Consider the following 14,150-nt stretch of genomic DNA (forward strand, 5'->3'; position numbering starts at 1 on the left):
AATGCCCTTTGTGACCTAGTCTTCAAGAGTCAAAACATATAATACATCATACATCTAAAAGAAATAAAACATCCACACCCAAGAGAGGATGAAGGAAATAATAGTCATATGTTCCAGTTAGAAGTCATTGCTTAACATACTACTGGAAGACACTCAGATACCACAGTAGAAAAACGTGAATAGAAGTATTATAGAAGTGTCTGTATTAACCCAACAGTTAAAGGATACATGAAGATTTTATCTTAAAATATCACAAAAATCAGTTTTGTAAATTGCTCAGAGTTAAAACTTAGCATGAAACTCTTCAAAAGAAAATTCATATTATCTATGATGCCCCTCAAAGTTAAGCTTGATTACCTCTCTGAGCTTTCAGGCCAATCAGAATGGAGTTTAAGTGACAAAGACAATATACATACATACAAAGAGAACTCAGAAAGTCATTATTACATAGAGTAAGTGCTGAGAGATGGAATGAACTTTCAATATAGCTGAGGCAGTTAAGTAATATAAATTTATTTAAGAAAAAAAATATAAAGTTGGGGAGACTAATAAGTTAAAGACATTAATCAAGTCTTGGATTCTATGTAGCCAGTTGTCCTCTTCAAAAATAAATATTACTTTTATTATCCATATTATTGGTTTCCAAGATGAAAGTAGTTCTGTCATGATGTAGGACAGAATGATCCACTGAAGAGCTCCAAATAGTCATAAATGTAATGACAACATGAGATAAACAGGGAATAAAGCCTCAAAGCCTCCCTCTACAGATATACATGAATGTGTATTTAAGGGTCTGTGCATATGTGTGTGTGTGTGTACATATAAAGCATTTATATTTATTTTTTTAAATAGTCCTTCACGACAATAATAATGTTTATCCCACCAGGATGATTTTTCAGTAGATTCATGTGCATTTGAGCAACTTTGGAGTTTAAGAATAAATTCCAGCTGAAGCTTTCCTACAGTTAAAGCATTTATCCTGTCTTCCAGGTTGGCTGTCCTATGTCTGATAATGCCAACTTCCTGATGCATCTTTTCTTCTGTGAGAAAACAGTTAGGATTTTCCTCCTTTATTTGACCAAGCATGTTTTTACAAAACTCTAGAAAACCTAATTAACTGTTGGACATCTTCCACTGCAAAATTTAGTTGAAACTAAGCAACTGACTTTATAAAGATTTAGGTGTGATCATCACACAGCATTATTTCTGTAGGAGATGAAATTGAGAAATAAGAAATCTTCTAAGGATATGATGGGGATACAGAGGAAACATTTCAGATAAAAACCTCCAGAGAATAATCCATGTTGCTGCTTCTCACTTACACACAGGTTTTTATTTGTGGACCTCAAAACACCTCTTATCAGCATAGGGGAAGGGGTTACATGTGTGTGTATACAAATATATATGTATATGAATACAGAAAACACACACAGACATACGCATGAGAAGTAATATATGTGAGAAACACAGTAGTTCAATAGACAAAATGTCTACCAGCTGGAAGGGCACAGAGCTATTGTGCGAACACTGGTGCAGACATTTTTATATAACATTTTGCACAAAAAATAAACACATTAAATGAAATCCTGACTCTGGTAATGGAAACAATTGATTTAAGTATGGCAGGATTCCACCTTTGAGTTTGACACCTACCTAGACTCTCTATGTTTTTTTCTAGTAGATGTGCAAGCACAAAACCATATAAGTCTGAAACAGAAGAGGTTTTGATCTGTACAAGACCTGTGGAACAGCAACAGTAACATGGAATTTCACTGGCTTAGTGAAGTATTGCGAATCTTTAACCTATGTATATTCTACTCTTTTGAAATGCAATACTCTTTACAAGTACAAAATCTTTTGCATTTGAGTGGATCGGTTTTTAGAACTGGTGTTCAACCCCTCACTGAAACCATGCAATTAAAAGTGCAGATGACAGAAGTATACGAAATCTTGACTGATGTAACACAGCAGAAAGACTAGAGGCTAATTCCGTGCAATGATTGGGTGGTGAGACTAAACAAATGGACATACTTTTTCACAGAATAAGTAATTAAATCATAGAAATCTTTGCCTGAGGAGATTTTAAGTGCTAGGTTTATAAAGGTATTGAAAAATCAAAAGTTCCTTAGAGAGGGAAAAAATGTTGGTGAAAAGCCTACTAAATATGAAGAAGGAGATACATTCCCATACCTTGGAAGAAACTGGGTACCATCCCAAGAAGTGCCACCATGTATTGAGCTGAATACATACACTTCCCTTAGTCAAAAGATCTGCTGGACTCACAATTCTGGGCTTGATTAATCTTTGCTTCAGCACGGAACAACCATTATTCTGGTCTTAAACCTGTTCTTTTTTGTACATTCTGACTGAGGCATGACAAGCTGGTTAAAAATTAGACCATTTGTATTACAGTTCATTATTTTATTCATTACATATCCAATTATAAGATAGAGTTTGACTTCTGTCAAACAGAAAACACTGGATGTTCCTTGAATTTACTTTTATGAGGACTCTTCAAGCCATTTATCTTTGCAAAATTAAAGGAAATGCCTCCTGAAATGTTTTTTTGGTCATTACAGCTAATATTTGTGCTACATTTTCGTAACAAAACTTGGCAAAAATTGAGTTTGCATCATTTTTCATAAGCAATTTTCTGTGTCATTTTGATAAAAAGTACTATACAGAAGTTTTATGTACATTAGTTAGAAAGAATGTTGAGATAATCTGTTTATTAAAATGAACACATAGCCCTAAAATGTATTTTAAAGGATAAGAAGGAGAGGCCATAATTCGTTTCTGTTCTAAAGTGCATTTTTTCATGTGTAATAGATTCTGAAATTGCTTAATCTCTTGACAAAAACTCTATAAATTACAATACCCTTCTAATGATCACAGGGTATTTCTTTCACTCACAGGACATTACCACTCTAGTGGGAATTATGGTCACACTTTAAGAGGATTTGATTCAGTATTAGGGCAGCAATTGTGTGTTAATTAAATACCAATTGATAATTTAAAGTGCATGTGCTGAGTTTCAGTGCATTTGTATTAGGTACATAATCTGTAGAACTTGATTACAATGTTTTGAATGATAGATTACAGGTGCTGGTATAGCAGAAAATGTTTGAGTGATGCTGAAAAGTGAATAAAGCAACTGCTTGATGTTCAAGGACACCATGGCAGAAGTGGGTAAATGGATGTTCCCTGTTAAGCCATATTTACCATTGATTGTGATGCTTAACACAGTCATTTTAAAGCTTTGCCAAGTCTAAGGGCTTGGTTTGCTTTGGTTGTCCCCTACACGAGCAAGCTACTGTACTTCCTAAAGGAAGAAAAAGATTTGAAGAAAAGGTGTAATTGTCTTCTCACATGCTGGGGATTAAACACACTGGGGCAAATAGGAGTTTCTCAGGTAGGTTTATGCTATATCCTGTGTTGACTAGCCAGTAAGGACAAGCAATGTTTTTTTGCTTTTTTTTTAAACATCAGGTCAAGCATCCTTTATAAAATCTGATCCATACCTACTTGATTAGAGACTGGATGAAAGCTTAGGGTTCACAAGAAAATATAGCCAGTTTATGGCAATCATCACCAAGGTCTTTGCTCGTGTTTAGTTTAGCAGGGGCTATGCTGGGAGACAAAAATTCATGAAGCACGGCTTCTGTATTAAAGTGTGAGTTACAGATCAGACTGAAATTATTTCATGCTTTCACCACTTTGCAGAACTCTGTGATTTTTGGGTGGTGTGTTAGCTGAGTCAGCATGCTTTGTGTATAGATGTGAAAGATTCTTTTAGCAAGAAGAATAGACAAACCTTAAATCAAGAGATTACAGAAGGAACCCAAATTGCAGTATGTGCCAGTGCTAAAAGAATAGATATTATTCCAGTTAAAAAATGCTTCTGATTTTAGCATCTTTCCAGATTATATATGCACAAACAACTCATTCAATCTATTTAATTAAATACCCACCAAAACAAAACAAAACAAACACAGAAAATTCCTTTGTATTTTTTCTACATTGGACTATTGTTTTCTATGGTAAGAACTTCAGGGTTTAAATGTATAAGTGCCTTAGACTATGGGGTATTATAGCAGGAATGAAAATGACTCTAATACCATTTAGACAATAGCAGATGTTTTTATCTGCTGTGCCAGATTTATTTTTGGCACCATTCCCGCTGTTTCCTGTGTGCAGACCCAGTGGGGGTGAGGTTATCAGACTGGGTTTGTGTGAACGGTGTCGTGGTTTAACCCCAGCCAGCAACTATGAACCACACAGCCGCTCACTCACTCCCCCCCAGTGGGGTGGGGGAGAGAATTGGAAGGGTGAAAGTCAGACAACTCCTGGGTTGAGATAAGAACAGTTTAATAATTGAAGTAAAATAAAATAGAATGATAGTAGTAGTGGTAGTAATAATAATAATAATAATATAATACAATAATAATGTACCAAGCAAGTGATATACGACACAATTGCTCACCACCCCCTGACTGATGCCCAGCCTGTTCCCGAGCAGCAATCCCTTCCCCCCCGGCCAACTCGCCCCAGTTATATACTGAGCATGACGTCATATGGTGTGGAATAGCCCTGTGGCCAATGTGGGTCAGGCCCCCTGGCTGTGCCCCCTCCCAGCTTCTTGTACGCCATGCAGAGCATGGGAAGCTGAAAAGTCCTTGACTGGTGTAACCACTACTTAGCAACAACTAAAACATCAGTGTGTTATCAACATTATTCTCATACTAAATCCAAAACACAGCACTATACCAGCTACTAAGAAGAAAATTAACTCTGTCCCAGCTGAAACCAGGACAGTATCCACCCCTTATTCCATACCATATACGTCATGCCCAGGTCTTTCAAATACATTCCAATTAATCATTACCACTTTTCCAGTCTTTTGATATATTTTATATATATATATACACACACACACATATAGATATAATTTCCCTAGTCTATAGGCTATCCCTCTAAAATGTTTGTTGAGTTCATTTAGTTCATGACTTTAGGCTCCATCTGTCATAACAGTCTTTCAGGGCAGGAGAGATGGTGTGTGGTGTTGGATTGTTGTATGCTGAAGTCAGTTCTGGTTCCATCACCACTGCACTTTGTTCAGTTTCCTCAAAGTTTTTCTTCATTAATTTGGGTGATTCTTACTGTATACCCTTGATATGGCACATAGTGATCATTGAAGTGATGACATCTAGTATTATATAGCAACTAACATTATACAATTCAGTTCATTGGCTATTTTCACCCAAAATCAAATCTCCTTGAGGTACACATCGGACTTCCCCATCCTCCCGCATCACCCACCAAGTGCATCCAGGGCCTTGAGCAAAAGCAATCCCACGAATGGGTTTACCTCTGCCTGAAGCAGGAGTAACCCAGACTGTCTTCCCCGTCATATTTTTTAGGTGCACTACAGGGACTTTATCCCCCTCTGCAGTACGTAGAAGTCTTGACTGGGCAGGGCCAGCTCGATTGGCAGATCCCCTAGTGTTGACTAACCAAGTGGCCTTTGCTAAATGTGTATCCCAGTGTTTGAATGTCCCACCACCCATTGCTTTTAGTGTAGTCTTTAACAGTCCATTGTATCGTTCGATTTTCCCGGAGGCTGGTGCATGATAGGGGATGTGATACACCCACTCAATGCCATGCTCTTTGGCCCAGGTGTCTATGAGGCTGTTTCCTGGAAATGAGTTCCGTTATCTGACTCAATTCTTTCTGGGGTGCCATGTCGCCACAGGACTTGCTTTTCAAGACCCAGGATAGTGTTGCGGGCGGTGGCATGGGTCACAGGATATGTTTCCAGCCATCCGGTGGTTGCTTCCACCATTGTAAGCACATGGCGCTTGCCTTGGCGGGTTTGTGGAAGTGTGATATAATCAATCTGCCAGGCCTCCCCGTATTTATATTTCAGCCATCGTCCTCCATACCAGAGAGGCTTGAAGCGCTTGGCTTGCTTGATTGCAGCACATGTTTCGCATTCGTGGATAACCTGTGCAATAGTATCCATGGTCAGATCCACCCCTCGATCACGAGCCCATCTATATGTTGCATCTCTTCCTTGATGGCCTGAGGTGTCATGGGCCCACCGAGCTAGAAATAATTCACCCTTATGTTGCCAGTCCAGGTCCACTTGAGCCACTTCAATCTTAGCAGCCTGATCCACCTGCTGATTGTTTTGATGTTCTTCAGTGGCCCGACTCTTGGGTACGTGAGCATCTACATGACGTACTTTTACAACCAGGTTCTCTATCCGGGCAGCAATATCTTGCCACAATGTGGCAGCCCAGATGGGTTTGCCTCTGCGCTGCCAGTTGCTCTGCTTCCATTGCTGTAACCAGCCCCACAGGGCATTTGCCACCATCCATGAGTCGGTAAAGAGATAGAGCATTGGCCACTTTTCTCGTTCGGCCATATCTAAAGCCAGCTGGATGGCTTTCACCTCTGCAAACTGACTCGATTCACCTTCTCCTTCAGCAGTTTCTGCAACTTGTCGTACAGGACTCCATACAGCAGCTTTCCACCTCCGATGTTTCCCCACAAGGCGACAGGACCCATCAGTGAACAAGGCATATTGCTTCTCATTTTCTGATAGTTTATTATATGGTGGGGCCTCCTCAGCACGCGTGACCTCCTCCTCTGGTGATATTCCAAAATCTTTGCTTTCTGGCCAGTCCATGATCACTTCCAAGATTCCTGGGCGACTGGGGTTTCCTATTCGAGCCCGTTGTGTGATCAGTGCGACCCACTTACTCCATGTAGCATCAGTTGCATGATGTGTACAGGGGACCCTCCCTTTGGAACATCCAGCCCAACACTGGCAGTCGGGGTGCCAAGAGGAGCTGTGCTTCAGTACCAACCACTTCCGAAGCGGCTCGAACCCCTTCATATGCTGCTAATATCTCTTTTTCAGTTGGAGTATAGCTAGCCTCAGATCCTCTGTATCCCCGACTCCAAAACCCTAGGGGTCGACCTCGAATCTCCCCTGGTGCTTTCTGCCAGAGGCTCCAGGTAGGGCCATTCTCCCCGGCTGCAGTGTAGAGCACATTTTTTACATCTTGTCCTGCCCGGACTGGCCCAAGGGCTACTGCATGGACTATCTCCTGTTTAATTTGTTCAAAGGCCTGTCGTTGCTCAGGGCCCCATTTAAAATCATTCTTCTTCCGGGTCACTTGATAGAGAGGGCTTACGATCAGACTGTAATTTGGAATATGCATTCTCCAAAAACCCACAACGCCCAAGAAAGCCTGTGTTTCCTTTTTGCTGGTTGGTGGAGACATGGCTGTTATTTTGTTGATCACATCCATTGGGATCTGACGACGTCCATCTTGCCATTTTACTCCTAAAAACTGGATCTCCTGTGCAGGTCCCTTGACCTTACTTTGTTTTATGGCAAAGCCAGCCTCCAGAAGGATTTGGACTATTTGCTTCCCTTTCTCAAAAACTTCTTCTGCTTTGTTGCCCCACACGATGATGTCATCAATGTATTGCAGGTGTTCCGGAGCCCCACCCTGTTCCAATGTAGTCTGGATCAGTCCATGGCAAATGGTGGGGCTGTGTTTCCACCCCTGGGGCAGTCGATTCCAGGTGTACTGGACCCCCCTCCAAGTGAAAGCAAATTGTGGCCTGCACTCTGCCGCCAAAGGAATTGAGAAAAATGCATTAGCGATGTCAATTGTGGCATACCATTTGGCTGCCTTTGACTCCAGTTCATATTGAAGTTCTAGCATGTCTGGCACAGCAGAGCTCAGTGGCGGCGTGACTTCATTCAGGCCCCGATAGTCTACTGTTAGTCTCCACTCTCCATTAGACTTTCGCACTGGCCATATGGGACTGTTAAAGGGTGAGCGAGTCTTGCTGATCACTCCTTGGCTCTCCAGTTGACGAATCAGCTTATGGATGGGAATCAGGGAGTCTCTGTTGGTGCGATATTGCCGCCGGTGCACTGTTGTGGTAGCGATTGGCACCTGTTGTTCTTTGACCCTCAGCAACCCCACAACAGAGGGGTCCTTCGAGAGACCAGGCAGGGTAGACAGCTGTTTAATTTCTTCCGTCTCCAAGGCAGCTATACCAAAAGCCCACCGGTACCCTTTTGGGTCCTTGAAATACCCTCTCCTGAGGTAATCTATGCCAAGGATGCATGGAGCCTCTGGGCCAGTCACAATGGGATGCTTCTGCCACTCCTTCCCGGTTAAGCTTACTTCAGCCTCCAATACAGTCAGCTGTTGGGATCCCCCTGTCACTCCAGAAATACAGATGGGTTCTGCCCCTTCATAGCTTGATGGCATTAGGGTACACTGTGCACCGGTGTCTACTAAAGCCTTATACTCCTGTGGGTCTGATGTGCCAGGCCATCGAATCCACACAGTCCAGTACACCCGGTTGTCCCTTTCCTCCACCTGGCTGGAGGCAGGGCCCCTCTAGTCCCGGTCATAGCATTCGTTACTCACTTCTTGTAAATGCGAATCAAAAACCCCTTTATTGAGATCGGAAGCAAAATCAGCCCTTTTATCCTGTCTAGGGAACTGCTCACTGGAAACTGGAGCAGCAATTTTCCTGGAAGAACCACCTTTTGTAATTGTTTTTCCTTGCAACTCACGTACTCGTGCCTCTAGGGTCGAGGTAGATTTTCCATCCCACTTCCTCATGTCCTCTCCATGGTCACGCAGATAAAACCACAGGGTGGCCCGTGGTGTGTATTCACTATATCTTCTCTCTTGAAGAGAGGGATGCTTACTCCTGATGGCTGAGATACTGGTCCGTACAGGTGAGGAGTAGGACATGTCCTCTTTGAATCGCTGGAACTCCCGGGATAATTTCTCAGCTAGCACATCAGGCAGTTTCTCCACAGCCGCGACGCAGGCCCGTAGGGAGGCAGAGAGACTTTCTTCGTATTGTCGAAGTTGGCCAGCCAATTCATCCACCGTTGGTCCCTCTTCATCTTTCCAGGTCATTGTTGCCAAAGAGTTTGCATATGATGACGGTGCGCTCCGCACGAACTTCCGCCACATGGGTCGTGTGCACTGGACTTCATCTGGATCTTTGGATAACTGCTCATTGTTCAAGTCATTATGCATCACCTCCAGCACGGCTAATTCCCTCAGGTACTGGATACCTCTCTCCATGGTGGTCCACTTGCCTGGCTGACATAAAAAATCTTCCTTGAAAGGATACCTTTCCTTCACAGCTGCCAGAAGTCGCCTCCAGAGGCTGAGGACTTTTGCCCCTTTTCCAATCGCTTTGTCAATGCCCCCTTCCCTAGAAATGGATCCCAGCTGCTTGGCTTCCTTACTCTCTAATTCCAGGCTACTAGCCCCATTATCCCAGCATCGGAGCAGCCAAGTGATGATGTGCTCACCTGGATGACGACTAAAATCTTTTCGCATATCTCGCAGCTCACTCAGGGACAGAGATCGGGTTGTTACCATCTCATTTGTGGGTTCTGCCTCTTCCTCCTCCTGTTCTTGTGATGGCCCTGGTTCATCATCAGCCCTTACTAAACGAGTTGATTTTCTTGTGTATTTTTTCTTCTGTATAGGGGCAACTGATACTGGCACGGGTTGGTTCTCTGGTGTAGCCACAGCACCTGTTACAGGGGCTGGCGTATCAGTAGTATCTGTTGCCGGGGCTGGCATAGCTGCAACGCCAGTCGTTTTGTTGTCAGATCCAGAGACCTTCTCTTCCCCTTGAGGGTTCTGAATAGTGTTTAATACGGCTCGGTAGGCATGGGCCAGGCCCCAGCACATTGCAGTGATTTGTGTCTCCCTAGAATTGTCAGGATGACAGCATACTTTTTCCAAATGTTCTACTAATTTTTCAGGATTCTGCACTTGTTCAGGGGTGAAACTCCAAAACACTGGAGGGGCCCACCGTCCTAGGCATTTGCCCATACTCTCCCACACACCCTGCCACTCATAATTATCCAGCCTTGGGGCAGATCTCTGGATGATATTCTTAAAATGCATATTAACTCTAGACAAAACCGAAACAACATACCCAAGAAATACCAATAGATGTATCTTAACTACCCAAGGATGTTCAAGATACAAAAAAGTTGTTGTAATGAAGGAGGAAACATTATAGAAGGCGGCAGTGAAGGTGCTATTCTGTATTTCCTCCATAAAAAGCCTCTCAGAGGAAGAGGTATAATTGCTAATTGTCTCCATGAGGTGGTACCCGAAGTACAGTAATGGCTTCAGTACAGAACCCAAATACCAGATAGCGCTCAAGGTCAGTGTTTTAATAACAAATCTCCCAGGCAAAACATCACTAATCACGGCAGAGCACAGAAAACTGCAACACCCAACACCAATCTTTAACATGTACTGCAAAAGCAAGAGCATGGTGCAGATCAGGTAGACTAATATCGAGAGCAGATGAATCAATATTATGACCAGCAACTGTTAACAGATACAAATTCCTTAATACACTCTGATTAATCTGTTATTATCTCAAACCCTCGAGCCCCACGTTGGGCGCCAAAAAAGGACTGTCGTGGTTTAACCCCAGCCAGCAACTATGAACCACACAGCCGCTCACTCACTCCCCCCCAGTGGGGTGGGGGAGAGAATTGGAAGGGTGAAAGTCAGACAACTCCTGGGTTGAGATAAGAACAGTTTAATAATTGAAGTAAAATAAAATAGAATGATAGTAGTAGTGGTAGTAATAATAATAATAATAATATAATACAATAATAATGTACCAAGCAAGTGATATACGACACAATTGCTCACCACCCCCTGACTGATGCCCAGCCTGTTCCCGAGCAGCAATCCCTTCCCCCCCGGCCAACTCGCCCCAGTTATATACTGAGCATGACGTCATATGGTGTGGAATAGCCCTGTGGCCAATGTGGGTCAGGCCCCCTGGCTGTGCCCCCTCCCAGCTTCTTGTACGCCATGCAGAGCATGGGAAGCTGAAAAGTCCTTGACTGGTGTAACCACTACTTAGCAACAACTAAAACATCAGTGTGTTATCAACATTATTCTCATACTAAATCCAAAACACAGCACTATACCAGCTACTAAGAAGAAAATTAACTCTGTCCCAGCTGAAACCAGGACAACGGTCATTGCCAAAGTTCTGCCTTTCTATTGAAAAGGAAGAAAAAGAGAGCATAGATTTGAACAGACACTGGGCTGACAAGCCTAAAGACTGAAGTTCTGTGTTTACCAGCAGACTGGTTGTATAACAAACAGACAATGGCAGTCCAGGCTTCAGCGTGCAGGTCTGCCAGCATCCGTGTTCAGAAAAGATCAGGGTTGTGGGTGAGAGGCCAGAACAAATCTTCACAGTCATATATCCTGGTATCTTGGGCTGCATTGGAAGCAGTGTTGTCAGCAGGTCGAAGGAGGTGATCCTTCCCCTCTACTCAGCACTGGTGAGGCCACACCTGGACTACTCTGTCCAGTTCTGGGCTCCTCAGTACACGAGAAGCATGGACATACTGGAGAAAGTCCAATGAAGGGCCACGAAGAAGATTAAAGGACTGGAGTATCTCACCTGTGAGGAAAAGTTGAGAGCTGAGACTGTGCAGCCTGGAGAACAGAAGGCTCAGGGAGGATCTTATCAATGTCTACAAATACCTGAAGGGAGGATGCGAAGAGGACAGAGCCAGTCTCTTTTCAGTGGTGCCCAGTGACAGGACCAGAGGCAGTGGGCACAAACTGAAAAGCAGGAGGCTCCATCTGAACTTCAACACTTTTTTAGTCTAAGGGTTACTGAGCACTGGAACAGGTTTCCTAGAAAAGTTGTGGAATATCCATCCTTGGAGATATTCAAAAGCCATCTGGCCATGGTCCTGGGCAACTGACTTTAGGTGGCCCTGCTTGAGCAGAGTGGTTGGACCAGATGACCTCCAGAGGTCCCTTCCAACCTCAGTCATTCTGTGATTCTGTGATACAGGTTTTAGCCTCCCTGCTGTGATTGCCAACAAGGACACCTATCTATGGTAATGATTTTTGTGCCCGTATAAAAGCTGAGTGGAGACTAAATGCCAAAATTTTGCATAAGACACTGAACAGATGACTAAATTCAGTCACCAACCAGCAGAATTTAACTTAGGAAACAGCCAGAGGTGCCAAGGTTTGTGCTGTCATTATCTGTGCCCCAAGTCACTCCTCATCTTCAGCAAGTGTGCCAAGCCCTCTGCTGAGACCACATTGTCCTCTCTGTCCCATGCTCTCAAAATGACAGGCTTTAATAATAATCACTGTGGGCCAGACTGTACACTCAGGTAGCAAGCAAGCTGCAATACCTCATGAATACTTCTATACACCGCCACACTTCAGTGAGATCCTTTGAAGTCAATTATTCTTCTGTAGGAAAGGAAGTCACCTTCTACCCTTTTACTTCAGAAGTAACATCCTAATTTTCAACTGAGATTATTTTGCTACCTCCTCCCTCCCCTTCTTGGGGACATCAAGGGAGTAGAAATTCCTACACTAGATAGTCATACCTAGCATGAATACATGAAGCTATGCAAGAATGCAGAGAGAATTTTGTTTCTCCCTCCTTCCCAGCAGGACTGCATCTGACACTGCTAAATTCCAACCTTCAGTACTTCCACTGTCAGATAATGGATTTTTATTTTTTATTTTTTTTAAGGTCACTGACTGCTTAGAAAGAACACAGAAAATGTTGGGTCTGCTGCTTTCTCTGAAATGGAAGTCTCTGATTTCTGTATATGTTACTTATTCATAATTATTGGAAAGATGGAGGAAAGGCAATAAGAAAAGGCTTGATTTTTGCAAGGATGTTTTGTTTGTTTGTTTTTAATTTCAGTATTCTTGCTTCCTTCCTCACAGCTCTCCAACAGTATTATGTATAACTATGTCACTGCTTGGAGAAGTTGTAGCTAAAGGTATGTGAAAAGCCAATTGCAGTGTATATCTTATTCTACTCACTGGGTACAAGACAAAGCTCCACTTGAAAATTTGGAAATTGGGTATTATCTCTGCTATTCAGTAGTGAACAATAACAGGTTCTTCATATTGCCAGATAAGCACAGAAAAAAACTGAGAAGCTCTTTATCAGTGAAAAATACTCTAAGAACAATACATGCACATTTGGATAGAAATAGAGAGTGATTACATTTTGACTAAAGTTAAGAAAAAGGGCTGCTCTCAAATCCCTTAGAAAAAAGAAAGAAAATTCAGATAAATATATTCTACCAGCAAAACCAGTTTAATCATATATGCTGCCTAATGCTGTTTTGTGGTTGCAGCAACCAGTTTGCAAGGAACAGACTCCTTTGATAAATGACTCTAGAGATAAAATGCTGCTTCTGTGTGTGGAGCTTGTTAGTCATATCCTGATGTGTCACTGATGGCTCAGAGAGATAAAGAGAAAACAAAGGGAAACATGGTTGATCGAACAGGTAGTTTGTTCACAGCAGTAATTCTACATATGCACATATGCAAACTTCTATGCACATATACATTTACTCAAAGATATACATAGGCAGGCAGTTATACCAAATCTATTATCCATGAGAGAAGAATGATTTTCAATACAACGTAACACAGAAAATACTGAACAATCTGTTTACCTTTGAAACAATAACAGAAGAAAAGAGAAACCCAGCCTCCCCACCCCCCAGGGTATTCTAATTACAATGTATAGTATTATATAAGAATACCAAGCACAATTAAATAAACATAAGACTGAGCAAATTTCCCCAAGTGGGCAAAAAGCTGTTTGAAGACTTCACCTTTCTTGAACTGGTCAAAGTGTGGTCAGTAGAAGAAGCAGACACAGCTCTGAAAGGAGTAATGAGATAACAAAAGGAGATAACACCTGAAAGAGCATCCATTCTGTACGAAGCATACTATTCAGCTTTTCTGTGAACTCACCGACACGTGCAACCCAGTTAGTCTGTCATTAGAAAGAGAGTTACATATAGGGTGAGGGGTCAAAAACTGCATCTTCTTTCCAGCTTCTTATTCTGAAATTCGAGACAGTTACAGATGCGCTAAAAGCTCCTCCCTTCACCCACGAAAGAGGTACAAACACTTGTGGTGGGTGAGGAGGCCAGTGATCCAAAACGCAGGTACTAATGCCAGCTGAGAAAAAGGAAACATTCTGCTGCTGATTCAGCAGCTTTATGATGAATTTAAACTATACAAATACTTCAAATA

This window comes from Nipponia nippon, unplaced genomic scaffold (genome assembly GCF_047370975.1).
Source record: "Nipponia nippon isolate SJK-2023a ecotype South Korea unplaced genomic scaffold, ASM4737097v1 scaffold_1, whole genome shotgun sequence".
Lineage (NCBI taxonomy): Eukaryota > Metazoa > Chordata > Aves > Pelecaniformes > Threskiornithidae > Nipponia > Nipponia nippon.